At 43.4% G+C, this 25,174-nt stretch overlaps 1 protein-coding gene across 2 annotated transcripts in view; it reads left to right on the top strand.

The window, feature by feature from the left end:
- sgms2a (sphingomyelin synthase 2a) overlaps positions 1–25,174 on the top strand; it is a 75,947-nt gene that overhangs the window by 7,438 nt on the left and 43,335 nt on the right. Inside the window, exon 1 of one of the 2 annotated variants that reach the window (XM_080195292.1) lies at positions 11,214–11,280. The exons of the other annotated variant lie outside the window; for it this stretch is intronic. The gene's annotated coding sequence lies outside the window, so the exon portion shown is untranslated. Of the gene's footprint in view, positions 1–11,213; positions 11,281–25,174 lie in introns of those variants that run through there. 2 annotated transcript variants of the gene reach the window in all.

Raw genomic sequence — 25,174 nt, 5'->3', positions numbered from 1 at the left:
GCCTCAAAGCCAGAAAGTCATGGAATCACACCCCAGTCAAGAGAGGAGAATGCAATCGATACTGATGCGACAAATCTGCTATTAGGGAACACTTCACTATCATTAGTGTTGCTTTGACTCTCTGGTGTTAAAGATCATGGAGCACTATTGGAGTGGGGGAGTTGGTTTAGCTCAGTTGGCTAGACAGCTGGTTAGTGATGCAGAGTGATGCCAACAGCATGGTGGTTAGCAGAAGGTGTAATACCTGTCACTTTACCTCTTCCATGCTTACCATCCAAGGTCCAAAACACTCATTCCAGGTTAAGCAGCTTTTCATTTGCACCTCTTTCAATTTGGTACATTGCATTTGCTGCTCCCAATGTGGTCTCTTCTATATCAGAGAGACCAAGCATAAACTGGGTGATCGTTTTGCTAAGCACCTCCAGTCTGTGCACAGTCAGAACTCTGACTTTCCAGTTGCTTGCTATTTTAATACACGATCCTGCTCCCATGCCCATGTGTCTGTCCTTGGCTTGCTGTGTTCCTTCGTCAGGTGTGTGGACCTTTCATACACCTGACGAAGGAACACCGTTTCCGAAAGCTTGTGGGATTGCTACCAAATAAACTGGTTGGACTTTAACCTGGTGTTGAGAGACTTCTTATTGTGTTTACCCCAGTCCAACGCCGGCATCTCTACATCATATATTTTTTCCTTCCAGGAATGCCAATAGTATGGGTTCAATTCCGGGGCATTGAGTTTAAAAATTGGCAATCATGTTGCAGCTTTATAGAACCTTAGTTAGGCCACACTTGGAATATAGTGTTTGATTCTGGTTGCCACACTACCAGAAAGATGTGGAGACTATGGAGAGGGTACAGAAAAGATTTACCAGGATGTTGCCTGGTATGGAGGGCATTAGCTATGAGGAAAGGTTGGAGAAACTTGGTTTGTTCCCACTGGAGCGACGGAGGTTGAGGGGAGACATGATAGAAGCCTACAAGATTATCAGAGGCATGGACAGAGTGGATAGTCAGAAGCTTTTTCCCAAGGTGGAAGAGTCAATTAGTAGGTGGCACAGGTTTAAGGTGTGAGGGACAAGGAAATGTAAAAGTTTTTTACACAGAGGATGGTGGGTGCCTGGAACTTGCTGCCAGGGGAGGGGCATCTAGATAGATGCATGAATAAGGTGGGAAAAAAGGGATATGATCCCCGGAAGGGTAGGGGTTTTAGTTCAGCCAGGCAGCATGGTTGGTGCAGGCTTAGAGGGCCAAAGAGCCTGTTCCTGCACTGTGATGTTCTTTGTTCTTTTCTTTGTTATTCACAAAGGCCCCGACTTCTCAACCTTGCCCCTTGTCTGAGGTGTGATGATGCTCGGGTTAAATCAGCACCAGTCAGCTCTCCCCCCTCAAAGGGGAGAGCAGTTTACAGTCATCTAGGACTATATTGACTTTGTTTAATGAATCCATTGTTAAAGTTACAAAGCCAGTGCTCAGAGTGGACCAGGGAAACCCAAGTCCATTCCTTGCTTACTCCAAAAACCAAATTCAAATTGAATCCAATTCAAGGGCCCCACAAGAGAGACAAACAAGATTCAAGCTGACAAGATGAGGCACTGCACCCCATCTTGGGCTTGATCCAACATACCTGATCTTGGCCAAAATGCCGGGTGACGTTACTTATTTTACTATTGGAGCAAAAGAGTTTCCTGGTCTCCTGAGCAACGCCTATCCCTGAAACAACAAATAAAAACAAGTTGTGTCACATTGCAGTTTGTGTGGTTTTGCTGCATGCAAATTGGCTGCTGCATCTGTGACATAAAAGTGGTAATTACAGTTCAAAAATATTTTATTGGCTGTGAAACACTTTAGACATCCTGAATGTTGTATAAATATTTCTTGGGTGTATAGGCAAGAAATTCTGTTGCCTGTGAGCAGTGATCTACTTAATATGTATTTGGATTGATTAGTGACTTGATTGAGGTGTGTTTGAATTTGTTGGCTCGGATTTTGTAAGCAGCGACAACTTGTCACTAGAGGAACTTTAACATTAAAAAAATCCAAAGGTGCTGCGCAGGAATGACATCAAACAAAATTTCACATTGAGTCAGATGAGATATGAGGTCAGCTGACTGAAAGCTTGGTGAGAACGAGGTCTTGTGAAGTATATTAAAGGAGGACAGTAAGGTGAAGAGAGTGAGAGAGGGAATTCTGGACTTTAGAACCTTTGCAACTACAGGCAAGGTTGCCTATGAGTGGAGTGTTCAGGAAACCAGAACTGGAAGAACTCATACCTTGAGTTTTTAGGTTGGAGGAGGGCTGAGGCTGTGGAGAGATGTGAGAATTTTTAAAATGGAGGTGTCACTCATCTGGAATCTGACATTGGTCAAAGCGCAACGCGTAAACAGGACTTGGTGCAAGTTACAGGAGAGTTCGTAACAAGCTTAGGGTTTTGGAGGATGAAATGTGGGAGATCAACCCAGAGAGGGTCAGAATATTCAAGCATGGAGGCGAGCAAATAATACGAGCATGGATGGAGGCTTCAGCTGGAGCAAGAGAGAAGTTGGGTGATGTTATGGAGGTGAAGTTAGGCAGTCTTTGTGATGAGGCTAGATATGAGGCCACAGGATCATCTTGAGGCCAAATACAAAGCCAACTGTGAATGGTCTAGTTCAGCCTCTCAGTTGTCAGGGAGAGGGACTGAGTTGCTAGCTAGCTTTTGATGTTGGGTGGGACCAAAGACGATGGCTTTTGATCTTCACAATACTTAGTGGGTGGAACTTTTTGTTCATCCATGACTGGACATTGGACGTGCATGTCTGGTCATTTAAAAGCCATGGAAAAGTTGGGAAGGGTGATTGAGGTCAAGTTGGGAGTCATGGAATCATAGAATCCCTGGAGAGCAAAGGAAGGCCATTTGGCCCATTGAGTCCACATTGACTTTACAATGTATCTTGCCCAGGCTCTCTCCCCCACCCTATCCCTGTAACCCTACACATTTACCATGGGTAATCCACCTAACCTACACATCTTGAGACACTAAGGGGCAATTTAGAATGGGTAATCCACCTAACCTGCACATCTTTGGTGTGTCAGAGGAAACCGGAGCACCTGGAGGTAACCCACCCAGATACAGGGAGAATGTGCAAACTCCAAAAAGACAATCACCCAAGACTGGAATTGAACCTTGGCCCCTGACGCTGTGAGGCAGCAGTGCTAACTACTGTGCTGCCCACTGAGTCATCAGTGGGATATAACTTTGAGAGTCAGCGTGTGGATGAGAAATAGGAAAAGACCAACAATAGATGTTTGGGGAGATCAGAGATAATGGTGGAAGCAAGAAGTGATTCTTCATCAGTGATTCTGGCTGTTATTAGATGGGTAAGAATGGAACCAGGTGAGGACAGGCTCACCCGTTTGGTGAAAGTGGAAGAATTTTAGAGGAGGATGGTTGGGCCAACCATGTCGCAAACTGCGGGAACAGCCCAAGAACCAAGAGGTGGCACAGTCATGTGGGACGTGATTTGAACTTTGGTGCAATTTAAGTACTGCGGCAGGAGTGGAACCCAGAACACAGATTCAAGAGTTGTCAGTCTCATTCGTGCATGCTTGAGTTTCAATTGTGTTGTGACTGGGTATTTGCTGCTCTTGGATAATTCAGCCGGATCTGCAGAGCAGCATTGACAAACCTGCCAGGGTATCTGTCATGTGAGATTACACAACAATGCAAATACACTTTGGTGCAATCAGCAATGGGCTGATAATCAGGTAAATACTCTCAACTGGGTGCAGCAGTGACAGCCTAACACTTGTGTTATGACCAGATTAAAAGGGACGAACTGACTCCCCGCTTTGTTCCACTCCTGGGCTGGTTATAACTGAGTTTGAACTTAAAAAGGTGATATGGCCAATTTAATGTATATATTTGTGTTTACCTGTTTGGGTAAAAATAAAAGTCAGCCTGGTTCCTTAAGTGAACAAGTAAAGAGTTAGTTTTAATGCTAAAACTCACTTGGGAAATATGCCCACTTACCCACCAATGCAAAGCAACTCACTTGCAACTAACATGCCCTGCCCCCCCTCAACCTCCACATGCAAAAAAATAAAAAGCCTGCGGAGTTTAAAAAAAGAGTCACTTTCTGCCATAACTGCTGATACTTGGGTATCTCACTTCAGCAATTGTGGCTTGCTGGTTCTCATTTCTCTTGGCAATGGTGGTGGTGGTGTTGGTTTGCAATCTTCCTTCAAGAAGTCTTGCATTGCAGCAATGAGGTCTTCTGGTGGGTTTGGAAATTACAAAACAGCTTTGAGCGTGGTTTCTGAGGAAGAGCAATGGGGTAAGACTATTGCCCTATGGCAGTCTCTCTGATAGCTCAAATCCAATCTTTACACCCAGGAGCTGGGTCACGTGACCTTGTTTCAATCTGAGCTTTCTTAGCCATTGAATCTGAGACCTCTGAAGACTCTCTTCTACCGCCCTGCCCACCACAGAATTGGAACAGGCGAGAGATGGACAATGGAAGTGTCCGTTGTCCTCAGGTGGGATTTTCTGGTCTTGAGCGAGGCTGTACAATCCCGCCCTTTATCTCGAGAAAGCATCTTGTGTCCTTCACAAATGGAAGACAGCTGATGTTCTTTGCACTATTTTCAAAAAGTTTTGTCTCTCTCTAATAATGTACAGTCAACGATATAAATTAATATTCTGTATAACACATCTTCATTACGCTTGCTAGCTGTTTTTAAAAAATGTTTGACATTAATTTATTTGGCAACCACAGTGTTGTAATAAGATCCAAGACTTTAACATGCCAGCAAGGCTTGAGTTTCATGTCCCATCTGAAAGTTGGCATCATTGTGCACGCAATTGTTGAAATGAGTAACTCCAAATTATATAAACTTTACATTATGGACCAAGCCATTGGTTCAATTACACATGCCAGTGTTTCTGCTCCATCCCACTCTCTTTCATGTAACCCAATTGTAATACATCTATTTCTTCTGTCTCGCTCCAACTGTACCCCTTGTTCCACCCTTGTTATTGCTCAAAAGGTGGGGTACACCTGATAAATAGTGGGCATCGATCCACCTTAAAAAGATCCAACCAGAGCTTTTAGAATGCTGCTTGATATTTTCCAGTGTTCTCTGCGTTTCTCCTGAAATTTTTTAACTCTGAAATGTGTACTGGAGTGTCAGAGATGGGAGTGGAAAGAACTAGATAATAGTCTGTAATTTCTTGGCTCCCTAGCGTGGATTTGGGGCGGGGTACCCCAAAGATGCGCTGAGGAATCTCTCTCAGAAGTCCCCAGGTAAGGGTAAGCGCTAACTTCCTCCTGGGCTGGGAACCATCCAGCAAAGCGATTTAAAATCGCTAACTTGATTGGTTCAGCCAGTGTTACACTAATAGTTACTCTGAAAGAATTAGAAGAAATAAATGCATTTCTAACTTCAGGGTTTTAAAGATTCAGACTGAACCCCACATGGGAAACCCACCCAACTGAGCACCACACTCTCCAGAGCATTCTGCAACATCTCGAGCCACATAGGAATTCCCAACCCCTCCTCGACCTGACAACACCCCACCCTGACTTGTGGGTAGCTCATCAATTTGTCCAGCATTGATCGAGGAAGGAGACGCTCTCCAGATCAGAAAGTGATGTTGAGCTGTCCAACTGTGTCAGGCATCACACTGCAGCCTCGCACAGCACATACATCGATCTTTGTACATTTCCATAGACCTGGAGATATCTAAATCCATGTCCAAGGAAGAGCCACATTACTTCCAACCAACAACCCCCCACCCCCCCGCCTCCCCCAGCACCCTCCATTCTCTGCAGTCGTCAGCAGGGATTGGATTTCAGGCTTTTATTACTTCTGTGTAGGTATAACTGCATTTACTTGGAGCATGTTGGTATTGCAGCTAGCTGTCCGAGTCTGTGCCTTTGTGCATTCTCTCAAGGGCAACTAGGTGTAGCAGTAAATTCTGGCCAGTCAGCAACGTCCAAATGAATAAGCAAAATATTCTGCGGATTTGAATAGTGACTGAAGGTTAAACTGGATTGACTTCTGGGATGAGAAGGCCATTCAGGTGGGGAGGATTTGAATAGAATGGGTCCATGTTCTGTCAGGAGTGGCGATCTCATCAGTTTCTTAAAATGACTGGATAGGGTAGACAGCTGACAGTTTGTTCCCCCAGACTGAAGAGTCATTAGTCTCTGAGGAAAAGGTTGATTGTTTAGGATTGGAATGGGTGAAGAGGGTTGTGAATCAGTGGAATTCTCTGCTGCAGAGAGCTGTGGATGCCTGGTCAATTCCCAAGGCAGGGATGTTTGTGCACTTTAGGGAATCTAGGAATATGATAGCACAGTGTGGTCTACTCCTCCTGTTCCTTGTTTTGTGTTCTTAGTTTGACTTGCTATCAGTGAAAAGGTTTGGGTTCTATCTTTTTTTTTAAGTTTGTTTAATGTTGTCACAAGTAGGCTTACATTAACACTATAATGAAGTTACTGTGAAAACTCCACCAGTCGCCTCACAGCAGCATCTATTTGAGTCCACTGAGGGAGAATTTAGCATGGCCAATATATCTAACCAGCATGTCTTTCAGACTGTGGGAGGAAACTAGAGCACCCGGAGGAACCTACGCAGACATGGGGAGAATATACAGACTCCGCACAGCCAGTGACTCAAACTGGGAATTGAACCCAGGTTCCTGGTGCTGAGAAGCAGCAGTGCTAACCACGGGCCACTTCATGTAGGAATATTGCAATATAAGGACGGAAGTGGGTCTTTCAGCCACTCAAGTCTGCTCCACCATTCTACTAAATCACAGCTGCTTTGCACCTTGACTGCATTTTACCTGCCTGCTCCACATTCCTTGATTTCCTTAACCCCTTTTACCTCCTTTTTAAGTTTATACTGCTTGTGTTGAATTCCCTCTATGAATCCTTTTAAGATTTTATTTAGATCTTCCCCTTTACCTTCTACGCTTGAGGGAATACAGGCCAGGTTACTGCAAACTGTTATTAAGGTTTAAGCCTTCAGTCCAAGATAATGACAGTACTTCTATTGTGAGACCCTGATAAATAGAGCAAAGTCCACAGCACAGAGATGCCAACATTAAAATCAAATGCAAGTTTCGGGCTTTTGGGTGGGGCACAGAATCAATTTCAGACCCAGTTCCTGGGATGTGGGCATGTACAACTCAGCTGCTGTACAAAATATAATTCATTCAACTAATCTCTCGAGTTGTGGCTTGATCTTGCCTTGAGGACAACACATGATTAATAGGTTGCTTGTTGCAGTTCATGTAAATGTGCTGGGTGAAGCTGATTGTGTGCTAGACCATTAGCTACAAATAGATCCTTCGGTGAGTGAGAAACTAATGTCTTGCTGCCTCTTTACACCACTTTCCGCAATCTCGTTATAACCTTTGTTCTTTCACCATCTTGTGTCTTTTGAGATTGATCTTAATCGTTGCTATTTCGCATTTTCAGCCTGGTTAAATCTGAGAAATCTTAGACCTGTCAGAAGTCAACCTGGTGTTGCTGACTGGAATTCCTTGTTCCACTCTTTTATGCCCAGTGGATCATGCTCTGAGCTGTATCGGTATTAGCCTCTGAGCAAAAATTTACAACTCCCTGCCAGGAACTACATTTCATTGACCGCCCCTCACCCCACCCCACCCCCAGCACAGAGGTCACTTCCCCGCTGCCATCTAATGTGCACATCCCATTGGATACCTGCTCACCATTGAGAGATTAAACTCTGATCTCCACTTGTTGGGGTTAACTTAGCAAGGGGGTATGCACTCACTGCCATCAGCTCTGGGCACCTTCCTGGATGTCAACTCCATACTTAAGCAGCAGATCTCAGTCTTTCTTCTGTGGGGTTACAATTGGAGTGGGCTTCATTCCCATTAGATGCCAGTATTCTACTGGATGTCAACCCAGCGTGTTAAGCCCAGAACTCTGAGCTGTACCTCTAGGGGTGGCATAGTGGTTAGCACTGCTGCCTCACAGCTCCAGGGACCTAAGTTTGATTCCCGGCTTGGGTCACTGTCTGTGTGGAGTTTTCACATTCTCCCCACGTTTGCGTGGCCTTCCTCCGGGTGCTCAGGTTCCTCCCACAGTCCAAAGATGTGTGGGTTAGGTTGATTGGACATGCTAAATTGCCTCTTAGTATCCTGGATTGATAGGTTAGAGCAATTAGCAGGGTAATTGAGCAGGGATAGGGACTGGATGGGATTGTTGTTGGTGCAGAGTCAATGGGCCGAATGGTCTCCCTCTGTACCGTAAAGTTTCTACGATTCTCCTATGATATATCTATAATCACAGCACAGCACTGAAGAACGGCCCTTTGGTCTTTTGAATTTGCACCAATTTTTTCAAAGAGCAATCCAGCTCCCCCACTCTTTCACCACATCATAGAATAGAATCATAGAATCCTACAGTACAGGAAGAGGCCATTCGGCCCATTGAGTCTGCAGCAACCACAATCCCACCCAGGCCCTATCCCCACATCCCTACATACTTACCCATTAATCCCTCTAACCTATGCGTCCTGGGACACTAAGCGCCAATTTTTAGATTGGCCATCGACATTGCCCGTACATCTTTGGATATCCCTTAAAGTAGTTATCCAATTCATTTATCAGACCACCATTGATCCACTAGCCTATCTGGCAGCTCATTCTAAATCTTAATCACTTCTTGCATTTTAAAAAACGCTTTCTTAAATCACCTACTGGTTCTTTCCTCGATTGCCTTATATCTTTATCCTTTCATTAACAATCTTTCTCGTTATTCATTCCATCAAAATCTTACACGATTGTAAACAAATTCCTGCTTCAAAGTAGCTTGTATTTTGCACTTGTGTCCTCTGTCTTTCATTCTTCTAAACTCCCAATCTCACGGAAACCTATAAAATTATGAAGGGGTTTGATAGGGTAGATGCCGAGAGATTGTTTACTGCTGGTCGGGGATTCTAAAACACAGGGTCATAAGACTGTTTAAGACTGTGGGATAGAGTTTTGGTGTCTCGAGGAATTAAGGGATCTGGGAGCAGGTGGTGAAAGTAGAATAGATTTGATTTGATTTATTATTGTCGCATGTATTAGAATATGGTGAAAAGTATTGTTTCCTGCATGCTATACAGATAAAACATACCGTTCATAGAGAAGCAAAAAGAGAGTGCTGTATGTAGTGTTACAGTCATAGCTAGGATGTAGAGAAAGATCAACCTGGTGCGAGTTTGGTCCATTCAAAAGTCTGATGGCGGCAGAGCAGAAGCTGTACTTGAGTCAGTTAATATGTGACTTCAGACTTTCTTCCCAATGGAAGAAGGTGGAAGAGAGCGTGTCTGGGGACTTGGGATCCCTAATTATGCTGGTTGATTTACTGAGACGGAAGCAACTGTAGACAGAGTCAATGGATGGGAGGCTGGCTAGCGATGTGGACTGGGCTATATTCCTGACTCTTTGTAGTTTCTTGTCGTCTTGGGCAGAGAAGGAGCCATACCAAGCTATGATACGACCAGAAAGAATGCTTTCTATGGTATATCTGTAAAAGTTGGTGAGAGTCATAGCTGACATGCCAAATTTCCTTAGTCTCCTGAGAAAGTAGAGGCGTTGGTGGGCCATTCTTAACTATAGAGTCAGCATGGGGAGACTAGTACAGGTCGTTGTTGGTCTGGACACTTAAAAACTTGATGCTCTCAACCATTTCTACTTTGTCCCCATTGATGTAGACAGGAGTACGATCAGCCGTCATTGTATTGAATGATGGTGCAGACTTGCTGGGTGATGTGGTCTACTCCTGCTCCTATTTCTTGTATTTAATCTGTGCAGTTTTTGTATATGCTGAAATTATTACCTGCTGGGCTGTTTTCCCATAAACATAGACATGTGATTGAAAGTGACAAACTGTTGCATGGACTCCCAGTGAAGCTTTGCCTCTGCTTTAGGTTCGACAATAGCCTCAATTTTTAACATTTTTCTCTCATTTCTTCCCATGCTTTGTCTTCTGTTTCTCATGCTCTTCTTTCTGACTTCATCTCACTGCAGACATTGGTACATCGGCTTAGCTGCTGCTGTGCTGTTCCGGTGTTGGTTTAACCCCCGTACTGCCATAAATAGTCAGACATTTGGGACATGGAGTTTCCTGGGGCTGCTTCTTTCCATCTTTCACCATTTGTACAAATTTCAGTTTCACATCTTGAATTGGGCTAGGATAAGCATGATATGTTTCACTTCAGGTAGCATTCAAATGACCCACTAGGGAGCTTTTTATCAAACAAAATTTATTTAAGAGTATAATTAATATATAATTAGCAAGAACTTTTATCAATTACAGACAAGAAATAGAATAACCACTATAATGTATAACCCTTAACAAATATATCTAATGTGGTCCAATCAAACCAATCCCATAAACAAAATTCTCTTTTCACAGGTTGAACACAGCAAAGACTAGTGCTCACATAATACTGGACTTGGGTCTTTTGGATGAAGTCTCCAAATAGTTTGAAGTAGGAACAGTTTCCCAAAATTCCAAACAAGCCACTAAGCAGATTTCCCCCTCCAGAAAGGGAAAACCTTGCTTTCAGCTAACCAGCAGAATTTCTAAAACCAGAAGGGGAGGCTTCTATTCAGCTTCAAATTTGGACTTTTCAATCTGAGATCTGGTTCCCACCCATATCCCTGTGTAGAGAACGACTGAGACTTTAGTCCTCTAATTGCTGTCTCTCTCCCTGATTCTGGCAGACCAAAATGTCTGTGTATTTCAGAAATATATTTGACCTCCACTATCTGGCGAGCTGGCAGGAAACACATCCCTCTGACTTTAACAGGCCTGCTGCCATTTTACATTCTTAACAGCCGTTCCTTCGGCTCAGGTGGGACTTGTGTTCAGCAGGATGGGGAAATCCTGTTTTGCAGACCTGCTGGCCAATCTCAAAAACACATTGAGGGACACATAAAATTCACATGCAAGAAACCCCCTACCCCACCCTCACGAGTCCATGTCCATGGCAACATGAATCATGTGGGCTTTGTATCCGGGTAGCAACAGTGATTAGCTTCGGCCCCAGCTCTATTTCGGAATTACATTGGCAGTTTAAATGTAACTGCTTATAAGTTGATATTCTCAAATCTGTCCTTGGTCTTTGGAGATGTGCAGTCTAATCACTGTAAACTATTGCAGTCGTCTCAAAGTGTGAACATTGTGCTTTTTTCAGCAAAACAATCTGGGTCTTCCCTTAATCTTCATAGCCACATCAATCAGGCCTGCTGTTAAACAGACTTCAGAACCGGTAACGTGAATCCTACATTTTACCTTAAAGACACTGTTCCAAAACACAACAATCTTATAAAACCTCATTTATCAAACCTTACACCTCTCTCTTTTTCAGCACTGGCAGTGAACCTTCGACTCGTGTCATATTGTTGTCTTGCTTAGATGTGTCCAGTTTATTTATTAGTGTCACAAGTAGGCTTACATTAGCATTGCAATGAAGTTACTGTGAAAATCCCCTAGTCACCACACTCTGGCTTCTGTCGGGTACACTGAGGGAGAATTTAGCATGGCTAACATACCCAACCAGCATGTTTATTGGACTGTGGGAGGAAACTGGAGCGTCCGGAGGAAAACCTACAAACTCCATACACAGATGGCGACCCAAGCCAGGAATCAAACCTCGGTTCTTGGCACTGTGAGGCAACAGTGCTAACCATTGTGCCACAGTGACCCAATCTCTATAGTCAATAGTGTGGCTTCCCTTTGCGTAATTAGAATTACTTTGAAATTACTGTCTTTTTCTTCTGTATTCTATATCCCTGCCTGTCAGGGTAATCCAGTCAACCTGGTTCAAGCCTTCAGCCATCTTTACAAATATGGCCCTTTTAAAATAGGGTAATGGAATGAAATGTCCTGTGATTTTGCTTTCAACATCAGTCAAATCAGTGTTGCCCAGGTACCTCCCTCATAGAGATCTGGTACTGCATCAAGCTCTCTACTTTGAAAACCAAATCTAGCATGCAATTGACCTTCATTCCCTCCATAAACGTATAAGGAAATAAATATTTCCTGGGTGTGCTAATAACTACATCAACGAGATAAGATAATCAGCAAGAACATGCCCTCTACTCCAGGAGCCTCAGCTGAACCAATACCTGAGGTCACAGTCACAGACGTCAGAGTAGCCTTCTCAACTCTACCCTTGGAAAGCGACTGGCCTGGATAGGGTATCCAGCCGTGCACTCAGATCCTGCACAGACCAGCTGGTGGGGGTATTCGCAGACATCTTTAATCTCTCTTTACACCAATCTGAGGTCCCTATCTGCTCCAAGAAGATGATCATCATCTCAGTACCAAAGATAAGCCAGGCAGCATACCTTAATGTCTATCATCCTCTGGCTCTGACATTCATCATTATGAAGTGCTTTGAAAGATTAGTCATGGCATGAATCAATTCCAGACTGTCAGGATCCACTACAGTTCGCCTATCGCCGCAACAGGTCCATAGCAGACGCCATCTCCCTGACCCTAAACTCCTATTTATAGACTACAACTCAGCCTCCCACACCATTTATATCTTAAAAATTCTCCCAAATCCGTAGTCTGGGGCTTGGCTCCTTCTTCTGTGACTGGGTCCTAGATTTCTTAACCCACAGACCACAATCAGTAAGGATAGGCAACAACACTTCCTCCAAGATCATCCTCAACATGGTGCCCCACGAGGGTGTGTCCTCAGCCCCTTAGTCATAATTGTGTAAGGAGTATAGTATGTGGCCAACTTCCCCTCCAACTCGACTTTCAAGTTTGCTGATGTCACCACCCACAGTGGGTCGGATCTCAAACAATGACGAGATAGAGAATCTGGTGAACTGGTTCGTAGACAATCTCTCCCTCGATGTCAACAAAAGAGAATGTCATCAACTTCAGGAAGCATGTAGACATGGGATGATGCCTCTATCAAAGGAGAAGTGGAAATAGTTGAGAACTTCAAGTTTTTAGGCGTCCAGATCACCAACAGTCTGTCCTGGTCCTCCCATGCTGACATGATAGTTAAGAAAACCCACCAACGCCCCTACTTTCTCAGGAAACTAAGGAAATTTGGCATGTCTACTACGAGACACTCCAACTTCTACAGATGCACCATAAAAAGCATACTTTCTGATTGCATCACAGTTTGGTATGACTCCTGCTCTGTTCAAGACTGCAAGAAATAACAAATGGTCGTGAACAAAGCCCAGTCCATTATGCAAACCAGTCTTCCATTGAGTGACTCTGTCTACACTTTCCATTGCCTTGAAAAATCAGCCAGCATATTCAAGGACCCCATGTACAGCAAGAGGGAAGAATGGGGAGAGAGCAGGCCCAATTGGATTCATCTTTCAAAGCACTGATACAGGTATAATAGTGTCTTTCTGTGCCATCTGTGGTGATGATGTGGGTATGCTGGCGTTGGACTGGTGTAAACACAGTAAAAAGTCTGACAACACCAGGTTGGACTAAAACCTGGTGTTGTCAGACTTTTTACTCCATCTGTGGTGATACACGGAAAGTTCAGGGGAGAGGGCCTGGCTGAGATACTCTGTCAGAGTCAATGCTGACTGAATGGGAAAGAGATTCAGAATCCTTGCCAATTTTTTTTTTCACTCGATGCAAGCTGAAAGTCACAGTCTGACAAATCCATAGATACCTTGTTTCACAGGCTTCTGGTTGGATGCATTGTACAATCATATCATAGAATCCCTACAGTGCAGAAGGAGGTCATTTGGTCCATCGAGTCTGCACCGAGCACAATCCCACCCATGCCGTATCCCCTTAACCCCATGCATTTACCTTAGCTAGTCTCCTTGACACTAAAGGGAAATTTATCATGGCCAATCCACCTAATCCTGGACACACACACTTTCACCTTCTATCATCAGGAAAAAGATACAAAAGTCTGAGGTCACTTACCAACTGACTCAAGAACAGCTTCTTCCTTGCTGCCATCGGACTTTTGAATGGACCTGCCTTGCATTAAGTTGATGTTTCTCAACACCCTAGCTATGACTGTAACACTACATTCTGCACTCTCTTCTTTCCTTCTCTATGTACAATATGCATTGTCTATATAACGTGAAGAGACAACAATTTTCACTGTATACTAATACATATGACAACAATAAAGCAAAGCAATAGAGTTTGTAATGTAGTTTCTTTGTGCTTGCTAGGGGTGACAGACATCTATACGCAGGGACCCATTCTCTGCAAACTAATGAAACGTGTTTAAGCCTCGCACCTTTTTCTGAATTATCCGGCTTCTTGGATACCTATAGTTCCCCAGTTGTTGTCTCCATGGCAGCACCTCAGCCAGAGTTAACTTGCCAACCAATTTTTTTTCTCCTTTTTGTAGTATATATTGTTGAGTGAGTTAGTTAGTTGGCATTTTTGTGGTTGTCCTGATGAGTGCAAGATGAAAAGTTTCGGAAACATGTCTCTCTTCAGTAAGTAAACATTGGTTACATCTCTGAACTATCCTGCCTTCTGTATTACTTAGGTTAAAGGGTAGGAATAGGAGACCAATGGGACTCGAAATGTTGCTCGTATGGAGTGGATAAATACCAAGATGGATGGCCAAATGCCCATTTTTCATTTTCTGTGTGGTAATGTCTTTACCAGTTTATGCAATAAGAGGCAGCGTAGGGGCAGCACGGTGGCACAGCGGTTAGCACTGCTGCCTCACAGTACCAGAGACCCATGTTTGATTATGGACTTGGGTCACTGCGTGGGTTTCCTCCAAGTGCTTTGGTTTCCTCCCGCAGTCAAAAGTATATGGACTAGGTGGATTGGCCATGATAAATTTCCCTTTAGTGTCAGGGGGACTAGCTAAGGTAAATGCATGGGGCTAAGGGGATACGGCATGGGTGGGATTGTGCTCGATGCAGACTCGATGGACCAAACGGCCGCCTTCTGCACTGTAGGGATTCTATGATATGATTGTACAGTGCATCCAACCAGAAGCCTGTGAACAAGGTGCCTGTGGATCACTGGATTTGTCAGACTGTGACTTTCAGCTTCCATCCCAGAGTGGAAAAAAAAATTGGCAAGGATTCTGAATCTCTTTCCCATTCAGTCAGCATTGACTCTCTGACAGAGTATCTTAGCCAGGCCCTCTCCCCTGTCCTTTCCCTGTATCACCACACATGATATGGCACAGAAGGACACTGCTTTGAATGATGAATCCAATTGGGCCTGCTCTTTCCCCCTACTCTTCCCTCTTGCTGGACATTTTTAATTAACTCCAGTATATATCTGATCCCCTTTTGAAAGTTACTGTTGAGTATGCTTTCCCCCCCACCCAGCCATGTAGTACAATTTGGAGTCTCAGATCATTGTCACTTGCTATGTAATTTTTAAAATCCTCTCACTTTAGGGGAAGTGATGGCCGACTGGTGTTATCACTAGGCTAGTAATCCAGAAACTCAGTTAATGTTCTGGGACCCGGGTTCAAATCCAGTCATGGCAGGTGGTGGAACTTGAATTCAATAAAAATCTGGAATTGAGAATCTACTGATGGCCATGATACCATTGTCGATTGTCAGACAATCTGGTCCACTAATGTCCTTTAGGGAAGGAAACCTGCTCTCCCTGCTTGGTCTGGCCTACATGTGACTCCAGAGCCATGGCAATGTGGTTGACTCTCAAATGCCCTCTGGCATCTCAGGATGGGCAATAAATACTGGCCAGCCAGCAATGCCCATGTCCCACAAACTAATTTAAAAATATATTGTCCCTGGTTCTGTTGCTAATTCCCTTAAACCTGTGTCTGGTGCGTGGCAATGTGAATGTCAGTGGAAACAGTTGTTTCTTAGTTAATCTGTCAAATTATTAATGATTTTGAATGTCTCCCGTTAACCTTTCCTGCTCCAAGGAGAACAACAGTAGATGTCCATGCCTCACCTGAAGAACCAGAGCCAGCAAAATAGTCATGAGAAAAAAAGCATCATGTGCCTTCCTTACCTGTTACCACTTTTACCTGGGATGTGAGCTGTACCAATCTTTGTAGGTCAGTTAGGAGGTTTCCCAGTAGTTGGTTTGTACAGGCCAACTTTAGGTATCTAGCAAGGTCCAGGGGCTCAGAATGGAAGCCTCAATGCAGCCTTCAGTGAGCTGTGCTTGCTCGTTCTTCCCAAGGCTTTTTAATGACCCACTGCTTGATGTGACTGGTGGGAAAAAAATTGCACGTCCTTCAGATACGTTCCGTTCTCGGGAAGTATCATGAGTGTCGACAGCTGGTGACGCCTTCCTGAACAACCTAGTGTTGTCCAGATAAATGGAAATGTGACCTCTTTGTTAGCACCTGGCTGCTGAGGAAGGGTTTTAATTTGGTTTGACACACTTGAATGATCTGAGAAGTACCGAGTGTAAAAATGTAACTTGAATGGGAACATTCAGTCCAATGCCATTCTCCCTGGGGTGAATAACTCATCCGATCTCCACCCTCAGTGTGTGTTTGTTAAGTGTGATGGCAACCTTAAACACAAGACTGGTATCGAGCCAGTCACTGTGGAATAGAACATTTTCATATGCACTGAAGCCGGATGCAAAACAATCTCTGGGCAACCATCACCATTACACATACAGTAGCAGGAAGAAATGACAGGAAACAACCATTTATAGTTGTGTTGAACTGTTCTGACCCATCGCCCTTTTTATTCTTATGGGTTCTGCTTCATTTCCATCCTAATTGTTGGCCTCTGAAAATGCCCAGCTGAAATTTCATTCCATTCCTGTACACTACTTGCAAACAGCAATATGCACTACCCTGAGCTCCAGCTTGTGACACCTCTTATTCACCTGATTGCCTGTACATAAAGGGCTCAAAGTTGCCCTACACTGTGTTAGTGAGACACCAGTGACCATAATTCCATTAATTTAAGCTAGCTATGGCGAATGATAGGTCTGGCCCAAAATTAAAGTTCTAAATTGGGACAAGGCCAATTTAGATGGTATTAGGCAGAAACTTTCAAAAGTTTGGGAGCGTCTGGTGGCAGACAAAGAGACGTCTGGTAAGTGAGAGGTGTGTGTTAACCAGGGTTCAGGGTAAGCATATTCCTTTTAGAGTGAAGGGCAAGGCTGGTGGAAGCAGGGAACCCTGGAATACTCAGGATATTGATGCCCTGGTCAAGAAGAAGGAGGAGGCACATGACATGCATAGGCTGCCGCAATCAAGAGAGTATAAAGGGTGTAGGAGTAGAGCTAAGAGAGAAATCTGGAGGGCAAAAAGGGGACATGAGATTGTTTTGGCAGATAAGGCAAAGGAAAATCCAAAGAGCTTCTACAAATACATAAAGGGCAAAAGAGTAACGAGGGAGAAAATAGACCTCTTAAGGATCAACAAGGTCATCTATGTATGGATCCACAAGAAATGGGTGACATCCTAAATGAATATTTCTCATCAGTATTCACTGTTGAGAAAGTCATGAATACTGGGAGCTTGGAGAAATAAATAATGTCTTGAGGAGTGTATACATTACAGAGAAGGAGGTGCTGGAAGTCTTAAAGCGCATCAAGATCGATAAATCCCCACGACCTGATGAAGTATATCCCAGGACATTGTGGGAAGCTAGGGAAGAAATTACAGGTCCCCCAGCAGAGATATTTGAATCATCGACAGCCACAGGTGAGGTTCCTGAAGTTTGGAGGGTAGCAAATGTTGTGCCTTTGTTTGAGAAGGGCTGCAGTGAAAAGCTTAAGAACTGCAGGCTAGTGAGCCTCACATCTGAAGTGGATAAGTGGTTCAAAGCTGTTCTGAGAGACAGGAACTACAGGCATTTTGAGATAACATAAGGACATAAGAAGTAGGAGCAGGAGTAGGCCATCTAGCCTGCCCACCATTCAATAAGATCATGGCTGATCTGAAGTGGCTCAGTTCCACTTTCCCGCTTTCTCCCCATAACCCTTAATTCCCTTGTCTATCAAAAACCCATCTACCCGTGACTTAAATATATTTAGCGAGGTAGCCTCCACCACTTCAATGGGCAGAGATTCACCACCCTTTGAGTGAAGAAGTTCCTCCTCAACTCTGATCTAAACTGCCCCTCCCTTATCTTGAGGCTGTGCCCTCTAGCCCTGCTATCCTTTCTAAGCAGGAAGAATCTCTCTACCTCTACCCTATCCATCCATTTCATTTTCTTATACTTCTCTATAAGATCCCCCCTCCTCCTTCTAAACTCCAATGAGTACAGACCCAGTCTATTTAGTCTCTCTTCATAGTCCAACCCTCTCATCTCTGCTATCAGCCTAGTGAACCTCCTCTGCACTCCCTCCAAGGCCAATGTATCCTTCCGCAAGTGCGGTGACCAAAACTGCACACAGTACTCCAGCTGCAGCCTCACCAGTGCCCTGTACTGTTGCAGCCAGATCTCTCTGCTTTTATATTCTATCCCCCTCGCTATAAAGGCCAGCATCCCATTCGCCTTCTTGATTACCTGCAGACTGGGTTTTTGTGACTCATGCATAGAGACCCCCAGGTCCCTCTGCACCGTAGCATGCTGCAGCTTTTCGCCCTTTAAATAGTAATCCCTCCTACTATTTTTCCTGCCAAAGTGGATAACCTCACACTTGCTAACATTATACTCCATCTGCCAGGTCCTCGCCCACTCACTCAGCCTATCCAGATCCTTCTGCAGACTTTCCACACCCTCCGCACAATTTGCTTTTCCACTCATCTTTGTGTCATCAGCAAATTTCGTCACCCTACACTCAGCCCCCTCCTCCAGATCATCTATATAAATGGTAAAAACCTGAGGCCCCAGCACTGATCCCTGCGGCACTCCACTAGTTACCAACCACCAATCAGAATAGCACCCATTGATACCAACTCTCTGCCTCCTATTAGACAATCTTCTATCCACGCTAACACCTTACCCCCAACTCCATGCCCCCTAATTCTCATTTCAATTCTCCATGCCCCCTAATTCAGATGCAAGGTCTGATTAGGGACAGTAGGCATGGCTTTTTGAATGGAAAATCGTGTCTCTCGAATTTGATTGAATTTTTTTTGAAGAGTTAACCAAGAAGGTAGATGATGGCAGTTATTTACATGGACTTTTGCATGGCCTCTGACAAGGTACAGCATGGTGGATTGTTGCGTAAGGTTAAATCTCATGGAATCCAGAGTGAAGTAGCCAAATGGATACGAAATTGGCCTGATGGTAGAAGTCAGAGGATGGTTGTGGAGGGATGTTTTTCAAATTGGAGGCCTGTGACCAGCGGTGTGCCTCAGGCATTGGTGTTGGGTCCACTGTTATCTGTCATTTATATCAATGATTTGGATGAGAATTTAGGACTCATGGTTAGTGAGTTTGCAGATTACACCAAGATTGGCATTGTGGACATTGAAGAAGGTTATCTCCAATTGCAGTGGGATCTTGATCAATTGGGCCAGTAGGCTGGTGAAAGGTAAAAGAAGCTTAACTTGGATAAATGCGAGGTGATACATTTTGGTAGATCAAATCAGGGCAGAACTTACTCAGTTATTGGTAGGGCACTGGGAGAGCTATAGAACAAGGGGCTCTTGGGGTGTATGTTCATAGGTCCTTGAAAGTGGAGTCACAGGTGGACAGGGTGGTGAAGAAGTCATTCGGCATGCTTGGTTTCATTGGTCAGAACATTGAATACAGGAGTTGCGACATCTTGTTGATGTTGTACAAGATGTTGGTAATGCCACGCTGGGAGTACAGTGTACAGTTCTGGTCACCCTATTATAGAAAAGATATTATTAAACTAGAAAGAATGCAGAAAAGATTTACTAGGATGTTACCAGGACTTGATCGTTTGAGTTATAAGGAGGGACTTTTTCCTCTGGAGCGTAAAAGGCTGAGGGATTATCTTGTAGAGGTCTATAAAATAATGAGGGGCATAGATAAGGTGGATAGTCGTCATCTTTTCACAAAGGTAGAGGAGTGTAAAACTAGAGGGCATAGGTTTAAGATGAGAGGGGAGAGATAGAAAAGGGACCTAAGGGGCAATTTTTTCACAGAGGCTGGTGAGTGTCTAGAAATGGCTGCCAGAAATAATAGTAGAGGTGGATACAATTTTGTCTTTTAAAAGGCATTGACAGTTACGTGGATAAGATGGGTACAGAGGGATATGGGCCAAATGTGGGCCATTAGGACTAGCTTAGTGGTTTTAAAAAAAAATGGCATGGACAAGTTGGATCAAAGGGTCTATGTCATGCTGTAAACCTGAGTCAGTGTTATATTAAACTCGCACTTTCAATCTGAATTCTTTGCCCCATTTTGTTACCTTCTCTTTGCAAGTTTTTTTCTCTTGTTTTCAGATAGCAACCGTTCATCATTCGCACCTCCTCGAAACACGCTTTTTTGTTTGTTTTTTATTTGTGGGATGTGGGCATCACTGACTGGGCCATTATTTATTATATATCCCTGAGGGCATTTATGAGTCAACCACGTTGCTGTGGAACTTAAGTAATATGTAAGCCAGACCAGGCAAGAGTGAAATATTTCTATCCCTAAAGGACATTGTGAATCAAATGGGTTTTATGACAATCCACAATGGTTTCATGGTCATCATTAGACCTTTTAGTCCACATTTCTATTGAATTTAACATCTACCATTGTGGGATTTGAACCTGGGTCCACAGAGTATTACCCTGGGTCTCTGGAACAGCAACAATACCATGACGCCACTGCCTCCTCTCCATTGTTTGTCCTATTTCCACTCCCTTTGGCCTTGTAGAACTGACTCTTGATATTTTAATTTCCACCGTGTCACAGACTGTCCACTTGTTCTTTTGTCACACTCCCATTTAACTTGCTTAAAGTCTGAGATTTCTACCTATTCCCATTTTCTAATGAAAGGCCATTGATCTGAACTGTTATTTCTTTCTCTCTCTGCAGGTGCCACCTGACCTGCTGAGTACTTCCAGGATTTTCTGATTTTCAGCATTCACGTTATTTTGATTTGATATGGATTGCAAAGTCAGCATTTATTGCCAACGTCTAGCTGCTTTTGAGAACTAGGTTGCACTGCAGTTAACACTGCTGCCTCACGGTGCCAGGAACTTGGATTCCATTCTGGCCTTGGGTGACTGTCTGGAGTTTGCACATTCTCCCCATGTCTGCGTGGGTTTCTTCTGGTGCTCCGGTTTCCTCCCACAATCCAAAGATGTGCGAGTTAGATTGATTGGCCATGTTAAATTGCCTCTTAGTGCTGGGGGATTAGAAGGGTAAATAAATGGGGTTTTGGGGATAGGGCTGGGTGGAATTGTTGTCAGTGCAGACTTGATGGGCTGAATGGCCTCCTTCTGTACTGTAGGGATTCTATGAAATTCTACATTCAGAGCAATCATGAGCTAATCAAGTTGGAGTCACATATAATCAGGCTGAAGAAGAACGGCAGGTTTCTTTCCCATTTGTAGTTTTATATCAATCTCAGTCACTTACTGAACCTGGGCCTTTTGATTTCCAGAATTTTCTTTCTTTTGAACTGAATTCAAATTCTCAAACAGCCAAGATGGGATTTGAACTTGGTAATCTGTAAATTTGCCACACAAACTATTACCTCCTCATCTTTTACCCTAAATAACCATGGAGCTCACTTCTTAGCCAATTGGTGGCTAACGATCTGCCCAGCACCAAAATGCACCCTAGAAAACTTCAAGCTGTCTAAATGAATGTTCTGTTTTGATTTTATTTATTGTTGTCACATGTATTGGTATACAGTGAAAAGTATTATTCCTTGCTTGCTTATACAGACAAAGCATTCCATTCATTGAGTACATAGGGGAAAAGGAAAGGAGAGGGTGCAGAAAATAGTGTTACAATAATAGCTAGGGTGTAGAGAAAGATCAGCTTAATGTAACGTAGGTCCATTCAAAAGTCTGATGGCAGCATGGAAGAAGCTGTTCTTGTGTGTGATCTCAGACTTCTGTATCTTTTTGCCAACGGAAGAAGGTGGAAGAGAGAATATCCGGGGTGTGTGGGGTCCTTAATTATGCTGGCTGCTTTTCCGTTGGATGGCAGGCTGGTTTGTGTGATGTTGCTGCCTTCAATATTTCAGGTTCAAGAAAGCTATTCTGTAGATGAAGTCTGCTGTTTAAAGTGGAAAGGTATTATAATTTTCACATTCCATCCTGCCTCGATACTTGTGTGCACTAAGATGTACTAATTCTTAGGATTTTCATTAACAAGATCCCAGGCCTGTCTCCTCCTCTTATACTGTCTCTTTATTACTTACCTCCGTGCCATGCACACTACATGTCCAGCAAAGGGAAGTTTAGTCTCATCAGGGTTAATTTGTCTCATCTATAATTGTTTATCCCCTGATAATTTCAAATGCTTTCTCATAGTTTGGCCACAGGCTCCATATTTGATTTGATTTATCATTGTTGTATTAGTATACAGTGAAAAGTATTGTTTCTTGTGCGCTCTGCAGAAAAAGCATACCATTCATAGAGAAGGAAAGGAGACGGTGTGGAATGTAGTGTTACAGTTACAGCTAGGTTGTAGAGAAAGAGCAATTTAATATAAGGTAGGTCCATTCAAAAGTCAGCAGGGAAGCAGCCGTTCTTGAGTTACTTGGTACGTGATCTCAGACTTTTGTATATTTTTCCTTACGGAAGAAGATGGAAAAGAGAATTGACAGATATTTCACAGGTAACCTGTTTGACCAGATGATTAAGACCACAAGACTAACATACGGATGTAGTCTGTGATACCTGTGAACAAGAAAGGTTTGCAACAAGGCTAATACTGGTGATGTGTAGTCACTGTTGTATTGCAGGGAAATGCAATGGCCAATTTGCACTGCAAATTCCCACAAACAACAATGTAATAATGACCAGGTAATTCATTTTTCTGCAATGTTGGTTGTAGTAAGAAGTCTCACAACACGAAGTTAAAGTCCAACAGGTTTATTTGGTAGCAAACGCCATATTAACGTGGTGTTGTGAGACTTCTTACTGTGTTTATCTTGGTCCAACGCCGGCATCTCCACACCATGAGGTAAGAATGCTAGGGAGATCATCTTCAGAAAGTAGCTTTGCTGACATTGTGGTTGGATTGTATACGACATAGAAATGCATATTGTCAGAATAGAATATTTTGTAACCATAGCAGTGTTGCCAACAATGTGTGATGGTGAAGTGATCTGTTACCAATGGGGAGAAATGGAAGTATAGTTTTTCTCCTTTTTTTTTCCTAAATAGACCACGTTAAGATTTCTTTTTAGTGTTTTAAACCTTGAATGCTGTGAATTTATTTGAGACATGCACTGGCTTTCTGGTAAGTCAAAGGAAATGATAAACGTAAATTTCCACAACGCCCAAAATGTAAAGGCAACAAATTGCCCACTTTCTCAAACACAGACATATGAACATGGCAAGACAGAAACATGCACTTGTTTTGTTAACAGGCTAACAAGAAACAAATCAAATGTTCTCCTTAAGATGAGAAGCATTATAAGGCCTGAAGGATTCATTCTCTTGGTTGTTTGAAGACAGTGGAGATTGGAAGCTTTCCGACTTTTCATACAAAATTGAGGCTGAGCTTCTCTTGAAAAGAAATATAACCATTGCAGGGAAGTGAATCGTTCTTCTCTCTGCCCTTGATGAATGTTTGAGGCAGGATTGCTTTCTTCTTGTTGGGTGATTGCTCTGTGCCCCAGACTGCCTTGCTGGTTCTCTTCTAGAGTAATAAGTTGTTGACTGCCCCCCCCTCCCCCTCTGCTAATTTTGATGGTAGTTTCAATAGGTTGCATTGTCCACATAATGAGTTGGAGTTGTGGAGATTAGTATCTGATGGGGTGGGAGGATGATTGGTATCCCATTAATATACCAATTATAATTAGCTCACTGAAAGACCTTAATTCATGGTGGCCATTGTCTTTTAAATCCCTTTCATTGAAATGGTGAGAAACAATCATTTTATACTTAGTAAATCCATTTACATTAGTAAGTTCTCAGACATTTTGGAATCATAGAAACCCTACAGTGCAGAAGGAGGCTATTTGGCCCATTGACAACAATCCGACCTAGGCCCTATCCCCTCAACCCCACATATTTACCTGCTAATGCCGCTAACCTATGCATCCCGGGACACTAAGGGGCAACTTAGTATGGCCAATGCACTTAACCCGCATGTCTTTGGACTGTGGAAGGAAACTGGAGCACAAGGAGGAAACCCACGCAGGCACAAGGAGAACATGCAAACTCCATATAAACAGTGACCCAAGCCGGGAATCGAACCCTGGTCCCTGGAGCTGTGAAGCAGCAGTGCTAACCAGTGTGCCACTGTCTCGTCTGTCCAAAAACCTGAAACAAGTCACCTGACTTCCAGTAATCCAGTTTGAGAGCGTACCATGTCTGTTATTCCATGTTACTTGAGTCCACTGCTCAAGTATCTTTATGGGTGTGATGTGACTGTCACAGGTGACTGAAGAGTTATTTGACTTGCTGATATGTGCAGCATCATTTAATACTGAGACAAGCCACCCATTGTTCAATACACTTCCGTAGAGACTGAGGGGTTTTACGCTGAAATTTGTAGGAATGAAGCCTCGGTATTTCAGTGTGATGCTTATATAGAGGATCTGGGACCTGCATGATCACAGCAATCAACCATCAATCCACTTCCTTAAACTAACAGATTAAAGAGTTATTACTGTGCTGCATAAGGCTTAAACCAGGAATTGCTGGTTTGAATATTTAATTTGATGCCAAATCAGAGAACAGGGAAGAAAGATGGAATTAAGAGAGACTGAAAGAAAATATTGTTGTTTTAATTTTTTTTAAATGTCCAACAATAATTAAAAATAGGAATGAACAAAACTCCACACTTTTTAAAAAAAGTTAATTGCCATTGTCAGGGATTGTTCAGCATTAACTAAGCCTTAATATATTATTAAAAATTTACATATGGTTAGCACTGCTGCCTCACAGCGCCAGCGGTCTGGGTTTGATTCCCAGTTTGGGTTGCTGTTTGTGTGCAGGTTGTACATTCTTCTCATGTCTGCATCAGTTTCCTCCAGGTACTCTGGTTTCCTCCCACAGTCCAGAAGACGTGCTGGTTAGGTGCATTGGCCATGATAAATTCTCCCTCAGTGTACCCGAACAGATGCTGGAGTGTGATGTCCAGGGGATTTTCACAGTAACTTTGTTGCAGTGTTAGTGTAAGCCTACTTGTGACACT

The sequence above is a fragment of the Carcharhinus amblyrhynchos genome, chromosome 1 (assembly GCF_965287045.1).
Source record: "Carcharhinus amblyrhynchos chromosome 1, sCarAmb.v2.hapA, whole genome shotgun sequence".
In the NCBI taxonomy this organism is placed as follows: domain Eukaryota; kingdom Metazoa; phylum Chordata; class Chondrichthyes; order Carcharhiniformes; family Carcharhinidae; genus Carcharhinus; species Carcharhinus amblyrhynchos.
This window is presented reverse-complemented; position numbering and strand designations above follow the sequence as displayed.